Here is a 21147-nt window from a genome sequence, read left to right as displayed (position 1 = left end):
CCCCTTCAGGTTTAGCCGGGTGTTCCTTGTGGTGGAATAGCCCCGACTGGTTAACAAAGGATTCCAGTGAGTGGTCAAAGATGCCAGTCCTGAACAGACCTAGCGAAATGCCAGAGATAAAAACCTCAAAGAGGAAAGAGGACGCGAATGCCTTAGACCAATTACGAAACTGATTCCGCTTGGAATTAATTGATAGTCAGTTATTTAGAGACACACTAAGACTACCTCCCAGTGTGGGGAGGGGAAAAATGTTGAGAAGACAGGTCCGAAGTGGCGTGACGCGCGAAGGAAAACATTTTGAATTTAAGTTACGCGTACGTTCTTTGCGCGTACGAATTTAAGTTGCGTGGATGTTTTTTGACAGAGTTTTAGACAGTTTCCAGTGAGCAGTTGTTGTGCCTTTTAGAGAGTTTTGCGCCATTTGGAGTTTACCGTTTTACCGATTTTGAAGTGTTTTGGCCGAGTACCGTTTCCCTTTACCGCTCACGAACACTACCTTTTTCTGTTCAACTGGTACTGTAACACCTGTTATGTGTTGTCTCATTGGCCAAGATATTTACTATCCAAATCTTCCGGGTTTTCGCTTTTCATGTCTTTCGAACATGATACAAGGTAGCAGAAACCTTACACAAGTTAAAATTTCATCCACAAAAATAAATTTGATGAAAATTGTACAAAATCGTTCGAAGGAAGTCTCCGTGGCGCAATCGGTTAGCGCATTGGGCTGTTAACCGAAAGGTTGGTGGTTCAAGTCCACCCGGGGACGGTTCTTTTTGTTTTCGTAATTATTTTCTATATAGTTAGAGTCAGGATTCCATCCATCCATCCTGTTTGCATAATTTTTAGTTGTAATACATGTAAGTAGATCTTCTTAAATAAACAGGTACTGCACGGAAGTGATGTGAATAAACCGTTATTATCGTGATCGTGATCGTTGACGGTTGAAGTGAATTTGGCTGTAATTTTTCATAAAAGGGTACAAATCCGCCCATATTTGAGTAATCCAATTAGTCCTGTAATTTGTGCATTAAATATGAGGTCTTTATTCTTCAGTCAAATGTTTGTCCAATTAACATAATCATATCACCTCTATTACCGCCGCACGCGTTAATCGCCTGCCTCCGTGACTAGAAGCTAAAGGACTTGAACATACGTGTATCTTTTTTGTGATATATTAAAACGTTCGTTTCTAAACAGCATAACTTGACTTAGCCAATCGTTCAGTTCTAAATTAAGGATATCTAACACATTTGACGGCTAATATTGGCTTGCTCATTTGACGATTGACGGTAAAAATATTGCGGTTTTGACGGTTAATTTTTTGGTCATATGACGGTTAATAGCAGCAACTATTCGTATCTAGTTTCCGTAGTGTAGTGGTTATCACGTCCGCTTTACACGCGGAAGGTGGCCGGTTCGAGCCCGGCCGGAAACATTTTTTTTAATTTTTTTTTTTTTTTTGACTTCGGCAGTGTTATTATGATTGCATGCTCGATTTCTTTATGAACTGTTTTATGGCATCTTATATTTTGAGGGTGAAAATATACTCAAGTAATAGTAATTTTGACCAGTAAATTAACCATAATTGAGAGATGTTAAAGTATAATAGCAGACAGTTAAGTTATTAAGTAGTTATTTTTCTGTTGTAAAATTATGACAATAGCTTGTACCATATATGCTCAAAAATGTTCAAAAATTCTTCCAAAACTAGTAATTTATTTTATCTAAGACTCTGTTTTTTCATGTAACAATTGGGGGATTAGCTCAAATGGTAGAGCGCCCGCTTTGCATGCGGGAGGTACCGGGATCGATGCCCGGATTCTCCATATAATATTATTTTACTCCAAAAGACAAACTTTAGATCAAGAGTGACTTTTTAATTGGCAAGTTACTTTCTTCAAAATTTTACAAATAGCAGTAAGTATTTTTAAATGCTCTAAATTCTTTAATGTGGTGTATTTAAATCTCCTCTTTCATTTTCGGTAACACTTGACGAAAACTGGTGAGCAGTTTATCAAAATAGCCTCGCAATAGTTAAGGCATCTGTACAATGGGGAATTAGCCCAAATGGTAGAGCGCACGCTTCGCATGCGTTTGCTACCCATGATAACACTTTTTTTTGTCTTTGTCTTTTTTGTTTGCAGTTCTTTTTTCTCATCTATCTGCTCATAAAACGCAGGTAGAGTGCCATAACTTCCTGCAACAAAATTACTGTATTACTCATCATCAGTATTGACTGTTATTCGGATTCTCCAATTTTTTTTTTTTTTTTTAATCAATTTGCCATTAAATATTTGTCTCACAAGTTAGAATTTAAAACGTGCATTGAAATTTTCTGTAGGAAACCGTGAACGCACCATACTCTCGATGTTAAGCAGATTTTCATTGAAAATATATTTATTGAATGCGATTGTTATTTACTTAAATCTTTAAGATGAGCTGGCTCACTGGTGGCGGAGCCTAAGTGCGGCTTCTTGCACACAAGGTGTCGTGGCGTCTCTAACAGTACGCCAAAATCCACAGTGGGAAACAATGGCGGCTGTACATTTTGCCACACTGAATGCATGGCGTACCTGGATTATCAATTAATATCTTTGCAACATTTGTTACTGTATTAAATTCATTGTGCACGCTGGGTTTAAAGCTTTAGAAAGTTTTCTGTGCATTTTTCAGGAGCGTTTATTACGGATATTGACGCTAAGAATTATTAGTAAATGCACCGGTCACAATCTTGTTCCCCACAGTGGATTTTTGGGGAAATTTTTACATAGGTTTCTTATCGCAACATCGACATGAAACCACAATCTTATAACTTAAGTTCCATTGTTTTTAATAAGTAATATTCATTCATTCATCGCAGATTCTTAGCAAAGCTATCGTTGTCTTCAGTTAATTTTCAATCTTCTTATTTCTGCTATAGAAACAGGGTGTGAAGAGAATCACACGTGCTGTCATCCTGCGCAGCTTTTTGCTTCGCTAATAGGACAACCAACGCAACTCTATTAACATGTTTATACTACTTTTTTTAAAAGTAAATTAAAATTTCCTTTCCATTTTTGATAAGGACTAGATGGAAAACAAAGCAGGGCCGTTTTTAAAAAGTTTGAAATAAATTTTCATGGTTTAAAAAATTTGTGTAGCAGACCATTTACTTTTGCTTCGGTGAGCCTATTTCGGAGAGCCAAAACACACAGTTCGGAATGCGCGCGAGGAAGAAAATAACCCTGACTTGATCTTTTCACTCAAACCAAGCATTGTTTTTTTTCGCTCGTTTCTGATACAATGAAGCTGCTCACGGCAGTGTTCAATGAAAGACCCCCATTGATATCTTTATACACTTGATCTTGAGGCTATATATAGTGTGTGGAATGAATTTTTATTGCGGAAAAGCTACAACTATCTGACAAATTTTAATTTGCAAATTTGAATATCTGTTAAGGATATTAAAGTATCTCAGAGAAACAATAATCTGACATCATTAAGCGTTTGCTGTATCTCACCGGACCCAACTTATGGTAAATTTCTTGTACAAAGGCAGTATAACATAATAAAAGACGGCACTGAGGTTAATGTGTCTGGTCCGTTAGCTCAGTCGGCAGAGCGTGGTGCTGATAACCCCAAAGTCGTAAGTTTGACCCTCACACGGACCAATATTTCTTTTAACTAAATCAACTGGAAAATACTATGTTAAGATTTTTATCTGATTTACCTGATTTCTCTTTTCCTAATCCTTGACCTTATTTCAATTAAAAACCTGTTTTTATATATTTTTTTGATCGCTACAAAACAAAAGGACTAGATCAAATTTTCCTTTGTCTATAATGTTACTACATGTAGCTGAGAACCCGGGGAGGGGGGTACTTCAGGGATTTCTGGGTGGAGATGTTCCGCTGGGACCCCAGTTAAAAATATCCAGTAGTGTTTTATGATAGTCATCTATCGACGCTGTTGAGGCTGAGTTGCAAAAGTTTAAACCTGCCGATTTCATTTTTTTATATTTTTGAGTGGCAATTCCTGGTTTCCTTAGTGTAGATAAAATCTTCAACCAACTGGTCAGTTTCGTGAAAAATGATACTCTATTCTAGACCCAAACGCTCTGATTTATGAACACCATGCTAGAGTAAACTGCTTGAAAACCATACCCTTTACTGCGGCACTCACCTATATAGCCCATATATGGCAGTATTCTCCCCCCCGGGGGGGGGGGGGCTGGAAAGTACCGGTTTGAAAAATATGGATGCCAACAGAAACAGGGGTACCCAACGGATGGTTTCGGTAAATTATCTGTTCGGAAGGCCTTTAATCCCCTCTGATTTTCTTGAGAGAATTGGCACCTCGAACTTTCGTGATATGAGAAATTTAACGTCTGTTGTTTTCGGACTGTTGAAAATGTCGTTTTGGGTACCGAAAAAAGGTCAGCTATCATTTTCGGAAAGGCGATAAGACCTAAGGTTTTCGGGAAATGGACAAAAAAGCCCTAATAAATTCGAGAATACTCAAGTTCCCCTAGAATATCCGAACAGATAACATTTTTTTAGTGCAACCTAAAATTAACCTACAGAGCTTTAAAAGTACTCCAGATAGCCTAAAACAGCGCCTAACAGCACTCGAGAGAAAACGGTCGTTGGGTGCCCCTGCAGAAACACTTGATTTAGCCATATTCTAATATAAAGAGGCTTCATTTTGGTCAGTTAGAATTGTTTGCACAAAAATGAAAGAAATTTGTTTTATTGGGGGAAGGTAATTCACTGTTTCATATGGCATAAGCCATCGTAGCTTGTTTATTCGTTTTGATGTCGTGTTCAGAGTATTTAAAAAAGGGCCTCTCCGGGAGTCGAGCCCGGGACCTACCGCGTGTGAGGCGGACGTGATAGTCACTACACTACGGAAACCTCGGTGAACCTCTAGTGATCTTAAAACGAGGTATTTCTAAACCACGTTAACGTGGTACTATGATCAAATTTTACTCCTTGAATTTTTGGGTGAATCACATGGAATTCCACAAAATATTAAAAACGCCGTTTGCCGCTTGCAAATATCTGCATTAGTTCCGGAGATATTTAAGTTTGAAAAATGTGTAAAATATGCAAATGAAAGACAGCTCAATATTATATCGGATATATAAATAAAGCTATCTTGGTCAATTTGGAGCGGAAACCAGTGAACCATTGTTTCCAGGGCAACTAACTGTTTTCCATTCCCCTCCAATCTGATTCAAATATTTTAGTGATTTTCAGCTGGAAAAACATTAAACGAGGCCACAAACACCACCTAACATACTTATATGCTAGCTGGATCATGCAGATGAGGCACCACTGGCAAATATCAAATGGAACGCCAAAGGTGGCCAGAAAAGCTTTTAATATCGAGGAGGTGTGGACCCTAGCATGTTCCCATGGTAACAGAACTGTTTAGCTCATATTGTGGAGCACATCTAATAGAATCTCACCGCATATTTGCGCATTTTAAAATCTTGAATATCTCTGGAACGAAAAAAGATCTTTGAAATAGTAAACAGCGTTTTCTTCTCGTACAGTCTACTTTTTTGTGTTTTAAAATGGCTTAGATAGGAAAGATGCGAATTTCATGATATATAGTAGCACTTTAAATGTACCGTCATATAATTTTTTCAGTCAACCCCTTCGTGGACCTTAAATATAAAACTATTATTGGATGACACAACCTTACAAAAATTCCCTGTTAAACAATATGTGAAGCTTCGATGAGCAAAAGTAATGAAAAAGTATTGAGAATTAAAACGTTCGACCCCTCTAAGGCACCGATGGGATTTGAACTCATGACCTCCTGTTTACAAGACAGGCGCTCTAACCAACTGAGCTACGGCGACTTCATGGATTTGAGAAAGAAACATCTGGTAGCAAGGAAAGAGATTTGTGTTCTCTTCATAATGGAATTATTGTTAAAATTAAGAACTGTGTGTTTTTTTTTTCCTTATGTGGGGGTAATGATTGTGTTTCTATGTCTGTTTCACTGCTTGGCTTTTTTTTGCATTCTGATCAGATAAGGGATAAAATTGGTTTCATTTTTTTCAGACATTTGACCAACTGATCGCAATCGTTCGCTTGTTGATATTCATGGTTTTGTGACGTCTGTCAATCAAGACGGGCATGTTCTTTTTTTTTTTTCTTTTTTCATCTTGTAGCTTGTACCGAGAAAGCAACAAATTTAATTGCGTTTTTGAAATATGTTATTTCTGACGATCGAGGGACGAATTACTCAGAGATTACTATTCTGAGAGCATGACGGAGAGGCTCGCGGGTTGTCCTGGGATGTTTAAGGACTTTTTTGCCTTTTGGCAGGAGACTTACGTCATTCTTGATCGGTCAGTCTTCGTGTTTATCCAAAATTTTATTAAGCTTTGTTTTAACAGCGTCTTGTAAAATGTTCTAGCTTATCGATTTGTACCCTTTCCTCGGGGTTCTGAGGAGTACGTTTCTACACATTTTTTAACCATAACTTAAGGGTACGCTTTTAGTAGTTTTTCGTATTTGGCGTAGCACAGGTTCTAATTGTTAGAACCAACAGTTTTAATTTGCAAGGAGATAGATTTTCTTATTAGACGGAATACATTTGCATCAGATAGCTGACTGACGCATCCTCAATAAACTATTCCCATTGAATGTCTCGTGTTAGTGCTGAGTCAGAATTGCTTTATTGACATGACGCGGAAAACTCCGTTAATCAGCGGAGTTGGACTGGTAACTACAACACAACACAGAACAGGTATATATCAAAACACCAGCTGAGTTAAGGGAGTAGCAGATTAAAGCATTTGTCTGAACATATACTGTATGTCTGGCCTGTTGGTCTAGTGGCATGATTCTCGTTTTGGGTGCGAGAGGTCCCGGGTTCGACTCCCGGACAGGCCCAAATTGTTTTTCTTTTCAAGTAATAATTAAAATAATGATAATCAACGGTGTTCTTCATTGGGGCCCTACGACTGTTCTCAGATGAGTTTACACATGTGATGCAACAACATTTACATAAATCTGAACTTCGAAAAACAAAGTATTTTTCAAGTTGTAGGTATGGATGGGACACTCACTCGATCTTTCCCTCGCTCGTTCGCTTCCTATTAGACTTTTCGTGTGTCCACCAACCATTGTAAATCCCAGAAGAGTTTGGAGGTAACCGGTCTTAAGTTAGAATTTTCGTCACAGCCCAAAGGTTGCCCAAGCGGTTTTGACATGTGCATTTTCATCATTCAAGAAAACATCAACGCAATGCGCGTGCTAACATTATGTGCGGGACAACTGGATACTATATCTAAAAATAGTTTGAGAGGAATTATGTTGAGACATATTTGGGATTAACTATCTCACTCTTCATTCTCTCCTGATACCCGGCGAAATGTTTAAGCGAACTGCTAAATTACTCTACACCCTCAAAGATGTTCACATCGGCGCTATGCAATAATCTGGGTTAAGGTTATGGTTTGTTTGGAATGGAATGGTTTGATTTCACCATCTTTCCTTTTCGCCAAATCTTGTCAGCAAAACGTATTAAAGAAATTAGTTGGTTCGTAATTATTCCATTTAAAATACCCTGGAACAAAACAACTGAACAGAAAAGTTTAAAACGATGGTTTTAGTCGTTGGATGATATGAAAAGCGTTATTTAACACAAAAATTGCATTCAACCGTCAACTAATTGCGAATATACGTTTGGTTTCTCCGACTGAAACTCGTACATTTCTTGCTACCAATCCACTAACAATCAGTAACATAAGCTTTTTTAAGTTCATAGCGCGGTAGCGTTATTTAAGGCATCGATCTTAATATGAAGTTACCGAAGGATAAAAAATTAAATAAGCTCAGTTAGACGTCAATGTCTTTCCGTTTATTTTTGTTTGTTGGCCATGGCTCAAAATTTTCAAAGAGCTGGCTACTGTTGGGTAGCAAGATATCGTCTCACTGAAAAAATCAAAGGAGACCTATGGCCAAACTCGTGGATTAGGTAATCTAGAGATGAAACATATTGGTGAACTTGCAATTACTGGTGTATTATTAAATGCTGTTAAAACAAGGCGGGTTTGTACCATGTAAGGTCGCACTTAACTCACAAAGTGTAGGCTTTTTTCGTTGGCTTTGTTTTGCACACATATCACAAAGACATACGTCCAGAATAGCTAGGGTGGCAAAATTGCAACAAAACATGGAGTGGTAAAGACTAAGGGTTCTTGGGTCACAGAGGACACTCCTGTCCAACAAATCATAGAATACTCTTCCCCCCTCCCCCCTTTCCCTCAAACCTAGATCTTGATGTTGATCTGCCTGCTAGAAAAATTGGCATGTATTCAAGTGGTAGGAGCTCACAAACGTTTCATTGCATTTCATTCAAGGTTATAGGTAAGGTTTCTTATGAGACAGCACTTTTTTTCCAAGTTGGAACCGCTTGTCTCTATATATATTGCACGTAAAATAAATCAAAATAAGTAGACTCTTTTGCAACGGTTTTCAGTGTTGATCCGACAAATCTGTCGACCATAAATATGTGTTCCAACAATAATAATAACAGCTTTATTGAAGTGTCAATGTATTTAGTATTAACTAATAATTGGGGACAAGCTCCGAGGGGGTTTCTTTCGTTTTGTTATCTTTTCAATCAGGAAGCAAAAGTGTAAACAAAAGACAGGGTAAACATCATTTAGGCTTATCAAAGTCAAGTATTTGGGAGTTTCTTTCCAAGTTTATGTGCATTTCACATCCCACTTAGAGTTCAGATCAGTGTACTAAAATAAACAAGACAAGTATAGAGAACACAGCTTTAATCTAAACTTAAATCGATGCCGGTTGAACATGGACAACTCAGCCTGAAAAACTTATTGAATGTTTAAACTGCAAAGCGGTGAACGAAGGTCCTGCTTGATTGAACGTTGGATCTCACAGCAGATCTAATCAGCCAACCTTGAAAAGTAAAACGATAATACGTCACTACTGCAAGGCTGACACAACGTCGTAGAGTTAAAACAATATTTCGGCTAGCTGGTTTAGATGTTACTAAATTATAAGAATGAAATTACAATATTATACAATGGTGCCGATGTTTCTCTTGTATTCAATAACTGTTTCGTTCATTAAAAGTTGTTCGTTTCGCTCATATAAGCTCATTATGGTCGAGGAATAAGACACATTCTCATCAAAGCATACCACATTAGCTTTTCAGGTCACTTTCCAGCAAACAAATGCACATCTGGTCATTTTGAACGCCTGGACGACTCAAATGCTCCTGAAATTCAGCCTTCAAGTTGGTCATAGTACTAATTCGAACATTCGAAGTCAACTCCACTTCAATTTAGCGAAACACCTAATATTAACTGACTGCACGGTTACTATTTCAATACGCCGTCGGGCGCGGTTATTATTCCGACATGGTGCTCTCGTTCGGGCGGACTAATTACGAGCAGTGTCTACACCTGAGTGAGTGAGTGAGTGAGCGAGTGACACATTTGCGTATCGCAGTCCCCGCAAGAAACACGTTTCTACGCTTCGCGTATCCACGAGTTTAAAAAAGGTTGTTTCTGGCCAGGCTCGAACCGGCGTCCTTCCACGTGTAAAGCGGACGTGATAACCACTACACTACGGAAACCGGTTACCAATGAAAGCAGCCATACTCAGTGGTGTGCCAATCAGGAACTGGTAGTTTCTAGTTTTTTGATCAGGGAGACAGAAAAAGTCAGTCTAGGAAGTACAGCAAAGAGTTAAACATCTGCCTACTTCTCACGATGCTCAATATTGAAGTTTTTCAAAAACAACGTTATCCGCCTTGTTTTTAACGTTAGGCAGAGGATCTCAATGGGGTTAACCGTCAAATGGCCAAGACATTAACCGTCAACCGTCAAAACCGCAATATTTTTACCGTCAACCGTCACATGAGCGAGCCAATATTAGCCGTCAAATGTCTCAGATATCCTTAATTAAGAACTAAACGATTGAGTATGGGCAAAGTATGCTGTTTATAACGGAGTGTTTTAATATATCACAAAAAGTATGCTTATGTTTAAGTCGTTTAACTTCTAGTCACGGGAGCAGGCGATTAATGCGCGTGGCGGTAATAGAGGTAATAAGACAAACATTTGAAAACTAAGGGCGTAACATTGAATGCACAAATTATAGTACTAATTGGATTATTTAAATATGGACAAATTTGCACTCTTTTATGAAAAATTACAGCCAAATTTGCTTCAACCGTCAAAAAACCAATAATGATAACAATCACAATAATAACAGTTTATTCACATCACATCCGCGCAGTGGCTGTTTGTTTGAGAAGACCTACTAACATGTAATACCACTTCAAATTATGCTAACAGGATGGAGTCTTGACGCTAACTATATAGAAAACAATTATCAAAACAGAAAGAATCGTCCCCGGGTGGGCTTGAACCACCAACCTTTCGGTTAACAGCAGAACGCGCAAACCGATTGCGCCACGGAGACTTACTTTCAGAGAATTTTGAAAAATTTTCATCAAATTTATTTTTGTGGATGAAATTTTAACTTGCGTAAGATTTCTGCTAAATTATTGTATCTTGCTCGAAAGACATGAAAAGCGAAAAACCAGAGAAGTTGCATAGTAACTGTCTTAGTCAATAAGCCAACAAATAACTGGTGTTATATAGTGCCGGTTCAATAGAGAGAAGTAGGTTAAGACCTTTATCAAATAAATCCTTAACCACGTTTGGCCTGTTGGTCTAGTGGCATGATTCTCGCTTAGGGTGCGAGAGGCCCCGGGTTCGACTCCCGGACAGGCCCAAATTGTTTTTCTAAAAATAAATAAATAATAATAATTAAAATAATCATAACAATAATTTTTTAGCAAACTAGTATTTTCCAAATTGTAGGTATGGATGAGACATTCACTCGTTCTTTCCCTCTCTCCTTCGCTTCCTGTGAGACTTTTCGTGAATCCGCTGATCAATTTAAAGCGAATTTTAGACACAGCCCAAGAGAATCCCAAGCGGTTTTAATACGTGCATTTTCATCCTCCAAGAAAACATCAACGCAACGCGCGTCAGCGCTAACATTATCCGCGGGAGAACTGGCTACTAAAAATAGTTTGAGAGGAATTACCTTGCTCTCCTGATACCGGCGAAATGTTTAAGCAACCTGCCAAAATACTCTACACCCTCAAAGATGTTCACATCAGGCTATACAATAACAGCGGAGCTCCGGCAGCCCGAGGGGCCGCCAAGCGGAGCCCCATACTCATATAGGAAAGAAAAGGAAACCCATGAGTTGATTTTCTCATGGTTATCATGGCTAGCGGTATTGCTCGTGGGCGCGTACGCACGACGACGACGACGGCGACGGCGAAGTTGCCCAACATGGCGGTCATACTCCAAATAATAGGTTGACAGAGACATGTAGCCTTGGTCTACCGTGTACTTCCTTGATATTGGACATCCATGTTATAATCAATTGACACATGTCAAAGCAAGGTATCCGCTGACCAGTATCACGTGACCATATCGCGGGCTCCTCGAGGTCACGTGTTTTTTGAAGTTGACCGCTGACCAAGTGCTGGTTTCGATTGGATCGCGGGCTCATATTGGGTTAGCTTGTTGGAAACAGGGCAGGATTGTTCAGAAGCCGGTTTACGCTAACCCAGGATTAAAAGCTAATCGAATTATAACTTTTTCTTCTATCCAAATGTATTTTGCTGTTTTGTTTTGTGTATATGGTAATTATTAAAACTCAAAACAGAAGGCCAAACAATATACAGAAACCTCACTACAAAGTTACAAAACTTAAATCAAAATTCTACCTTTTTCTGGGTTAGCTTAATCGGGCTTTGAACAACCCGACCCAGGAGCTACGCTTTTAGGCTGGCCTAAATCTATATATTAGGGGTTAAGGTTATGGATTGTTTGGACTGATGCGATCATGAAGTGGTCGATGTCATCGTCTTATTTTTCGCCAGATCTTATTAGCAAAGCGTAAAAAAGAAATTGATTAGTTATTCCATTTAAATTACCTTGGAGCAAAACAAAATGAACGGAAAAGTTTAAAGCGATGGTTTTTGTCCTTGGGTCATTTGAAAGCTTTCATTTAACACAGAAATTGCATTCAACCGTCATTTTATCGCAGAGAGACTTTTGGTTTCTCCAGCTGAAACTCATACATTTCTGGCTACCAATCCACTAACAATCAGCAACATAAGCTTTGTTAAGATCATAGCTCGATAGCGTTATTTATTTATATGAAGTTGCTGAAGGATAAAAAATTAAATAAGCTCAGTTACGTCAACACCTTTCGTTTTTTTCTTTTTGTTTTGTTTTCGCTGACTCAAAATTTTGTAAGAGCTGGCTAGAGTTGGTAGCAAGATTTAGTGTCGTAGAAAAAACAATCATGTGTTTCCGGCCTGGCTCGAACCGGCGAGCGTGTAAAGCGGACGTGATAACCACTACACTACGGAAAGCTGTTACGACTGAAAGCTGTATTGCTCAGTGGTGTGTTAATCAGGAACTCGTAGTTTCTAGTTTTTTGATCAGGAAGGCAGAAAAAATAAGTCTACGAAGTACAGCAAACAGTTGAACATTTGCCTACTTTTCACGATGTTCAATATTGAAGGTTTTCAAAGACGATGCTATCCTTGTTTTAGCGTTAGGCAGAGGATCTCAGTGGAGTTAACCGTCAACCGTCAAATGAGCAAGCCAATATTAGCCGTCAAATGTCTCAGATATCCTTAATCAAGAACTAAACGAATGACTATGGGAAATTTATGCTGTTTAGAAATGAACGTTTTAATACACCACAAAAAGATACGCTTATGTTCAAGTCCTTCAACTTTTAGTTATGGGAGCGGGTGATTAAAGCGCGCAGCGGTGTGGTGATGTAATTACCTTAATTAGGCAAACAGTCAAAGATTAAAGAATTCATAATAAATGCACAAATTATAGGACTAATTGGATTACTCAAATACGGGCAAATTTGTACCCTTTTATAAAATATTACAGCCAAATTTGCTTCAACCGTCAAAAAACCAATAATGATAACCATCACGATAATAACGGTTTATTCACATCACACCCGCGCAGTGGCTGTTTGTCTGAATAGACCTACTTACATGCAATACAACTAAAAATTACGCTAACAGGATGGATGGATGGAATCCTGACGCTAACTATATAGAAAATAATTATCAAAACAAAAAGAACCGTGCCCGGGTGGGCTTGAACCACCAACCTTTCGGTTAACAGCCGAATGCGCTAACCGATTGCGCCACGGAGACTTCCATGAAAACATTTTGAACAATTTTCATCAAATTTTTTGGAAGAAATTCTAACTTGCGTAAGGTTTCTGTTACATTATTGTATCTTGCTCGAAAGACATGAAAAGCAAAAAACCGGGGGAGTTGGGTAGTAACTGTCTTGGCCAATGAGACAACACAAAACAGGTGTTATAGAACCAGTTCGACAGAGAGAAGTAGATTTAGACCTTTGTCAAATGACGTTCAACCATGTTTGGCCTGTTGGTCTAGTGGGTGCATTGTGAGAGGTGCCGGTTCGACTCCCGGACAGGCCCTTTGTAATACTCTTTTGTCAATGAACACAACATAATAACGAAGCAGGCAATATTACGATGGTTTTTGTGACGTCACAACGGCCATATGAAACAACGGAACACCTTCCTCCTTTTTTTGCAGACAATTCCAACTGACTACCATGAAACCCTAGATTAAAATATCACTTAACCAACTGTTTCTGTTGGCCGGGAAACATTTCCAACGACTTCTAGGGAAATATTAATCTAAAGTAATTTTGATCTAGACCTCTTGTTTTAAATCGATTAGGAGGAATAGACTAATGAAAAAAAAAATACAGGAAAAGAGAAATCAGAGTACAGTCAGTTAGAAATCTTAAAATAGTATTTTCCAGCTGGTTTACTTAAAAGGAAAAGTTGGTCCGTGTGAGGGTCGAACTCACGACCTTGGCGTTATCAGCACCACGCTCTACCGACTGAGCTAACGGACCAGACACATCATCCTCGTGCCGTTTTTTATTAAGTACTACTGCCTTTGAACAAGAACCGCCGTTGTCAAAAGTTTGACCTGATGAGGAACAGCACCCGCTCATTGGCCTTGTTCAAACTGATTTGGTTTTATTCTTTAAGATGTATGTATATATTGTTAACGTGCTTTCTCAAATGATGAGGACATTTTTGTTGAAATATAGTTATCCCGAAATTATTTATTGGCAGTTGTTTCTTGTATACTTTCCAATAATGTCTCGTGAATATCAGTAGCTTGTGTTCTAAATAACAAGGAACTAGAATGAAAAGCAACATATTAATTTTATTAATTATGTTTTTCTAAAATGAAATTCTAAGTAAATTTTTTGGAAAAAACTTAAAACTAGTTACCAGGTCATGCCTCAAACATTGGTTTTTCAATAGTTATAGCACCTTTCAATAGTTAGAGCACCTTTCGGTATATTTGTCGCGCGGTACTGTTTTACGCTTTCGTAACGCAACCTTTCTCAAAACTGCTCTATAACACAGATAACACAAAGATTCTTTGAAGAATTACTCTTTCCTTTGCGACTTTCTTTATTGTAACCTGGCAGTTAAAGGTTTAATTTCATCTTTTGGAACTGAAATTGACGCCCTCCTTTGGCACGGAATGGTAAGGAAAGGTTAAATGGCCACACCCGGGCCTTGCTAGCCCACACACTGCAGATCTAATCCCAGCCTTCGTTGTATTAAACAACTGAGAGTATTTTTCTTTTCCATGGATGGGATGCTAGTCCATCGTAGTTATCCGTCCACACCCCCAGTCCCCCACTTTGGAGCGAACTACTCTTACAGCAATGAAAGAAGAAAGAAATATAAATTCATCAAACGAGACTGAAGTCGACCAAAGAAATGTCGTTAAACTAACGCGACAAATGCAATCCAGGGCGTCTATTTACATTTAAGTAATGTTTTAAAAGCACTTTATACTCTGATAAAACATGGGTTTTTGACCAATCAGAGCGTGCGCAGGGTCCTATCTATATTATAATGGTCATTTATTCGCAATTGGTCATTTTGAACGCCTGGACGAGTCAAATGTTCATGAAATTCAGCGCTCAAGTAGGCCATAGTAATAATTCGAACATTCGAAGTCAACTCAACTTCAATTTAGCGAAACACCTAACATTAATGGTCGTGTAAAAGCTACAAAATCGTCAATTCGGGCTGGTACGATACATCCTTTGAGTAGTAACCGCGCACACACGATAGCGAGGATCGCGCTGACTGCACGGTTACTATTCCAATATGGCGTCGGGCTCGGTTACTATTCCAACATTGCGTCGGCCTCGGGCGTTCTCGTTCGGGCCGACTAATTACGAACAGTGTCTACACCTGAGTGAGTGAGTGACACATTTGCATATCGGAGTCCCCGCAAGAAACACGTTTCTACTCTTCGCGTATCCACGATTTTAAAAATTACAGCCAAATTTGCTTCAACCGTCAAAAAACCAGTAATGATAACGATCGCGATAATAACGGTTTATTCACATCACATCCGCGCAGTGGCTGTTTGTTTGAGAAGACCTACTAAGACCTACTAACATGACCTACAACTAAAAATTACGCTAACGGGATGGACTCTTGACGCTAACTATATAGAAAACAATTATCAAAACAGAAAGAATCGTCCCCGGGTGGGCTTGAACCACCAACCTTTCGGTTATAATTAACAGCCGAACGCGCTAGCCGATTGCGCCACGGAGACTTCCATGGAGGGAGTTCTGTACGATTTTTATCAAATTGAATTGTGTGGATGAAATTTTAACTTGCGTAAGGTTTCTGCCACATTATTGTATCTTGCTCGAAAGACATGAAAAGCGAAAAACCAGGGAAGTTGGATAGTAACTGTCTTAGCCAATAAGCCAACAAATAACTGGTGTTATAGTACCAGTTCAATAGAGAGAAGTAGGTTAAGACCTTTCTCAGCCACGTTTGGCCTGTTGGTCTAGTGGCATGACTCTCGCTTATGGTGCGGAAGGTCGCCGGTTCGAGCCCGGAAAACTCTTTTTCGTTTCTTTATTTGACTTCTGTAGTTGCTTTTTTATCATTGCATGTCTCGATTTCTTCATGAACTGTTTTATGGCACCTTGTATTTTAAGAGTAATGATACTCAAGTAATAGTAAGCTTGACAAGTAAATTAATCCTAATTGAATGATGTTAAAATATAATAGCAGACTTCGCTGCATCAGTTAAATTATTTAGCAGTTATTTTTCTGTTGTAATATTATGACAATAGCTTGTACCAAATATCCTCAAAAATGTCCAAATATTCCTCCAAAACTAGTAATTTGTTTTATCCAAGACTCTGATTTCATGTAACAACCGGGGGATTAGCTCGAATGGTAGAGCGCCCGCTTTGCATGCGGGAGGTACCGGGATCGATGCCCAGATTCTCCATATAATATTATTTTACTTCAAAAGACTGGACAAAGTTCAGATCAACACTGATTTTTTAATATTATATGGCAAGTTATTTTCTTCAAAATTTTACAAATAGCAGTAAGTCTATTTTATTGTTCTAAATTAGTTAATCTGGTGTATTTAAATCTCCGTTTTCATTTTCGGTAAAACCTGACGAAAACTGGTAACCCGTTTTTCACTACAGCCTCGTAATAGCTAAGGCATCTATACAATGGGGGACTAGCTCAAATGGTAGAGCGCCCGCTTCGTATGCGGGAAGTACCGGGATCGATACCCGGATTCTCCAAATTCAAGATTTTTGCTACCCATGTTAACATTTTTGTTTTTGTCTTGTTGTCTTTTCTGTTTGCAGTTCTTTCTTCCTCATTTATCTACTCATAAAAAGCAGGTAGTGTGCCATAACTTCCTGCACAAAATTACTGTATTACTCATCATCAGTATTGACTGTTATTCGGATTCTCAATTTTGTCATTGGATAGTTGTTTTTCATTGTTATAGCTTAAAACGTGCATTGAAATTTTCAGTAGTAAACCGTGAATGCACCATACTCTCAATGTTAAGCAGATTTTCATTAAAAATAAATTTATTGAATGCGATTATTATTTTCTTAAAGCTTTAAGAAGAGCTGGCTCACTAGTGGCGGGACCTAAGTACGGCTTCTTCGACAGAAGTTGTCATGGCGTCTGTCACAGCGGGCCAAAATCCACAGTGGGAAAAAATGGCGGCTTTACATTTTACCACAATGCATTGCGTACATGGATTATCAAAGTAGGCATAAAACTGAGAATTAAACGAGACTTACCTGTAAGTTGACGTTTGATGGCAATTCTATCGAGTCATCACGAGGTGTAAGGGATCACACGAGATTGCGTAATTCAGTCCCAGAAGTCAACTTTCAAAGAGGTGAACAAATACTGAAAAGTATATGTTAGGGTGGGTCAATCTAAATTAGGGCGGGCATGTGATCCCTTACACCTCGTGATGACTCGATAGAATTACCATCAAACTTCAACTTACAAGTAAGTCTCGTTTAATTCTCAATTCTATCTCGTCATCACTTAGTGCAGGGATCCCATGAGATGTTGAGAGCCAGTATTTGTGAGCACAAAGACAAACAAGAGTTGCAAAACACAACAAGAAAATCTTTATTCCAAGAAATGATTACTGGCTATTCAAGAGAGCAGTTGCTAGTTCCCCACTTTTGTGAATTGGTTTCTTATAATACGTTGCAAACGTGCAATGTCCTGACTAACCGGCAGTTCGGTGTCCAAAGGAACCTTAGCTTTTGCTGCTGCACTGGTTGACGAAGACCTGATGCTGTGGGGTTTAAAATGAGTTAAGTCAATACCAGCCTGTCCTAAGGTGGCCTTGATCCACCTAGAGATAGTATCTTTACTCGCTGCTTTGTAAGGTTTAACATAAGTAATGAAGAAACTTGTAATATTTCCTCGTAGAGATTTAGTGCGTTCTATGTATTCTTTAACAACAACAATACAAAGACAAGTATCTGTTGGGTATACAGGAAACTCCAATTCATATGGACATGTTTTCCAGGTTTGGTCTGCTTTAGTTTATCACCAATCGAGAACTTGACAATTTTGTCAGTCAATACCATGTTACGAATGTCCAAGAAATGAAGGGTTTGACATCTCTGAGCTGAAAGGATGACCAATAAAGCAACAGTCTTGTACGTCAACATTTTCAACGATAACTCTTTAACAGGAGACAAACTCTTTAACTAATTTAACAAGATACTTGGGTCCCAAGTGACAGTGTACCTAGGTAATGCAGGTTTTTGTTGAAAAATAGCCTTTAAAAACTGTTTAACAATTGGAAGTTCTCCAAATGCAACACCACTAGGACTGTATAGAACCTGTGATAAAGTAGACCTAACTGTGTTCATGGCACTGTAACCTAGGCCCTGTTCAAATAAATCAGTCATAAAATCTAACGCTTGTGCTGAAGTTGCTTTGTATGGATCAATGCCCCTTGAGCTGCAAAACACCATCCATTTATTGAGGTATACAGAATACTGTTTTTGTGTACTCCCTCTCCAGGATTGGAGAATGACTTTGGCAGCTTTTTCCGAAATGCCTCTTGATGTGAGGGAATTCCTGATAATTTGCATGCCAGGAGGGTAATTTTTTTGTGGAGAGGATGTAGTCTCTCTTGATTGGATGGGAGTGACAGTGTCCTTGGACCTTTTGGAAGAGTAATTGGATAGTCTATCAACATGTGGAGTAACCTGGGAAACCAAACTTGAGTTGTCCACAGTGGTATAATAATGATGCCCTGGCTCTGGTCCTGTTCGACTTTCTGAAGTACTCTGTTAATCAAAGCAAAAGGAAGAAAAGCATAGATGTTTTCTTTCCAATTAATAGAAAAAGCATCAATAGCCATTGCCTCTGGGTCAGGTCTCCAAGAGACAAAGGGCTTTAACTGATAGTTTAATCTGGAGGCAAAAAGGTCTATTGAGGGGGTACCCCAATGTGCTGTTACATCTTCAAACAACTGTGTATTCAGTTTCCATTCTATGTCAGAGTGCTTTTCCCTTGACTCTTTATCTGCTAAAACATTTTGTTTCCCGGGGATGTGTACTGCAGTTAGCCATATGTTATGTGTTGAACACCAAACCCACAGATCCCGGGTAATTTGATTGCATTGAGACTTTCCACCTCCCATGCTATTGATGTATGCTATAGCAGTTGTGTTATCAAGCATTGCTTTGACATGAGAATTCTGTAAATCTGAGCAGAATGCTTTCAGGGTAAGAAAGCATGCTAAAATCTCAAGGTAATTAATATGATTTTTTGACTCATCCTCAGAACACTGTCCCCCAGTAGATAGGTCATTAAGAACTCCCCCCAACCAGTCAGGGAGGCATCAGAATAAACTGTGAGTTGGGATTACCATGAGTGGTCTGGTTGGATGTGGTGGTAATATTTTCAATCCACCAATGAAGATCAGATTTTGCCATATCAGAAAGGTTCATGGTTGCTTCAAAATTCCCCCTGCTTAGTTTAAGAGCTGCCACTTTCTCTATTTCCAACTGTCTATAATAAAGAGGTCCATACATTACACCAGGAAAACTGGCAACCATAAGGCCTATAACCTCTGAGACAGCTCTTATTGTCGGAGAAGGGGTGTTGAGCAGTTCAACTGCTTTCGATTGAAGCTATATAGCCTTTGTTGGTGTTAATGAGACAGTCATCTCGTTTGAATTCAATACAAAACCCAAAAAGGTAATACACTGAGTAGGAATAAGTACTGACTTTGCCATGTTTAAGGTCAGACAGTCTCTGAACAATTTGACTGTGTTAGTTACATTCACCTCACAGTCATGAAAGGTTCTCCCTTTGAGGTATGTATCATCTATATATCCCACATTTTCGAAGCCTTTGCAACGCAAAGTAGAATATACTGGCTTCATCAGTTTTGTGAAAATTCTGGGAGCACTACTCAAGCCATTTGGAAGACAGGTAAACTGAAACAACTGATTATTCCATGTAAATCTGAGGTATTTCCTATTGTCTTTGTCTATTGACACAGAATAGTAAGCATCTTTTAAATCAATAGTGGCCATGTAACAGTTTGGACTCATTAAAGTGATAGCACTTTTAAGGTTTTCCATCTTAAAGTGATGGTATTCTACAAATTGATTCAGATGCTTCAGATTAAGAATTAGGCGGTATGAGCCATCCTTCTTAGGCCGAACAAAAATGTTGGAGATGTATTCTCCTTCAGAATGTTTTGTTTTCTCAATGACTTCTGTTTCTAGAAATTTGTCTATTGTCATGTCAATAATTTTGACCTCAGTTTCATTAAAACAGTATCCTCTGGGAGTGACTGTTCTGGATTATTAGCCAACCCAATTTTGACTCCTTTTATGGCATTTAGTAAAAAATTGTCTGAAGTTATACTTTGCCACGTAGTTTGAAATTGTTTCAGTCTACCTGCAACATATGGTACAGATAATGAGCTATTTTCATGATCAGCAATATCAAGACTCACCTGACAATTTAGGTGCTCTAATGCTGTTGTTCGGATTTCCCTTTCCTTTTGGGGTCCGGAATCGATCTCCTCCCCGATCCTTGGGATTTCCATAAAAAAGGCCTCAGATAGGGTGAAGAGTTTGATCTTTTTTGATGCTTAGGAAAATGGTTCGACTGCTTTGATGAAACCTTTACACCAACTTTATTGGTTTCCGAGATTTCCTTCACAGATTTTGGTAAATCGTCACCAAATAGCAGTTTTGTAACTGGCGTTTGGGAGCTACAGAGTTGCTTGAATTGATCATTCAACTCAGGTTTAATTAGCTCACGCCTCTTGAGATTGACCTCATTTATTGAGTGTCCAAGAAGGGCAAGAGAATCAAGCGAAAGCTGAAGAAAAGCAGACACATCGGTCTCAGATGCAGGTTTGGAGTTAGACTTCAACTCTAACATTTTATCTACGATTTTGATAATCGGGATCATGCTCTTGTTGAGACTTGTTTCAAGTTTCTGCATTCTGAGATCTCGAGAACGGGTATTTGATCTAATCTTGCTCCAGATTTCTGGATTGACTCTTGTATTGATCAAGTTCTCACAGTTCTGTGGCCTGTTGTATTTCTCGTGCTTTTCTTTCGTTTTCTCTTCAGATAAGCTTGTTTTGACAATCTTGTCAACAAGCGAAGCTAATTTAGCATTT

The 21147-nt window shown here is 38.7% G+C and overlaps 11 non-coding genes across 11 annotated transcripts; 5 read left to right on the top strand and 6 right to left on the bottom strand.

The window, feature by feature from the left end:
- The first annotated feature begins 692 nt into the window (after positions 1 to 692).
- On the top strand, positions 693 to 766 carry Trnan-guu (transfer RNA asparagine (anticodon GUU)). The gene has a single exon. It is a non-coding gene; the product is annotated as a tRNA-Asn (tRNA).
- A 596-nt stretch (positions 767 to 1362) lies between these two features.
- Trnav-uac (transfer RNA valine (anticodon UAC)) lies at positions 1363 to 1435 on the top strand. The gene has a single exon. It is a non-coding gene; the product is annotated as a tRNA-Val (tRNA).
- Positions 1436 to 1753: 318 nt separating this feature from the next.
- Trnaa-ugc (transfer RNA alanine (anticodon UGC)) lies at positions 1754 to 1826 on the top strand. Its single transcript has one exon. It is a non-coding gene; the product is annotated as a tRNA-Ala (tRNA).
- Positions 1827 to 5774: 3948 nt separating this feature from the next.
- Trnat-ugu (transfer RNA threonine (anticodon UGU)) lies at positions 5775 to 5848 on the bottom strand. Its single transcript has one exon. It is a non-coding gene; the product is annotated as a tRNA-Thr (tRNA).
- Positions 5849 to 6818: 970 nt separating this feature from the next.
- On the top strand, positions 6819 to 6890 carry Trnap-ugg (transfer RNA proline (anticodon UGG)). The gene has a single exon. It is a non-coding gene; the product is annotated as a tRNA-Pro (tRNA).
- Positions 6891 to 9536: 2646 nt separating this feature from the next.
- Positions 9537 to 9609, bottom strand: Trnav-uac (transfer RNA valine (anticodon UAC)). The gene has a single exon. It is a non-coding gene; the product is annotated as a tRNA-Val (tRNA).
- Positions 9610 to 10386: 777 nt separating this feature from the next.
- Positions 10387 to 10460, bottom strand: Trnan-guu (transfer RNA asparagine (anticodon GUU)). The gene has a single exon. It is a non-coding gene; the product is annotated as a tRNA-Asn (tRNA).
- A 243-nt stretch (positions 10461 to 10703) lies between these two features.
- Positions 10704 to 10775, top strand: Trnap-agg (transfer RNA proline (anticodon AGG)). The gene has a single exon. It is a non-coding gene; the product is annotated as a tRNA-Pro (tRNA).
- A 2405-nt stretch (positions 10776 to 13180) lies between these two features.
- On the bottom strand, positions 13181 to 13254 carry Trnan-guu (transfer RNA asparagine (anticodon GUU)). Its single transcript has one exon. It is a non-coding gene; the product is annotated as a tRNA-Asn (tRNA).
- A 669-nt stretch (positions 13255 to 13923) lies between these two features.
- On the bottom strand, positions 13924 to 13996 carry Trnai-gau (transfer RNA isoleucine (anticodon GAU)). Its single transcript has one exon. It is a non-coding gene; the product is annotated as a tRNA-Ile (tRNA).
- A 1665-nt stretch (positions 13997 to 15661) lies between these two features.
- Positions 15662 to 15741, bottom strand: Trnan-guu (transfer RNA asparagine (anticodon GUU)). The gene is given in 2 exon segments: positions 15662 to 15697; positions 15704 to 15741. It is a non-coding gene; the product is annotated as a tRNA-Asn (tRNA).
- Positions 15742 to 21147: the final 5406 nt, after the last annotated feature.

The sequence above is a fragment of the Orbicella franksi genome, chromosome 9 (assembly GCF_964199315.1).
Source record: "Orbicella franksi chromosome 9, jaOrbFran1.1, whole genome shotgun sequence".
NCBI classification, from domain to species: Eukaryota; Metazoa; Cnidaria; class Anthozoa; order Scleractinia; family Merulinidae; genus Orbicella; species Orbicella franksi.
Note: the sequence above shows the minus strand (reverse complement) of the source record. Positions and strands in the feature narration are given on the sequence as shown.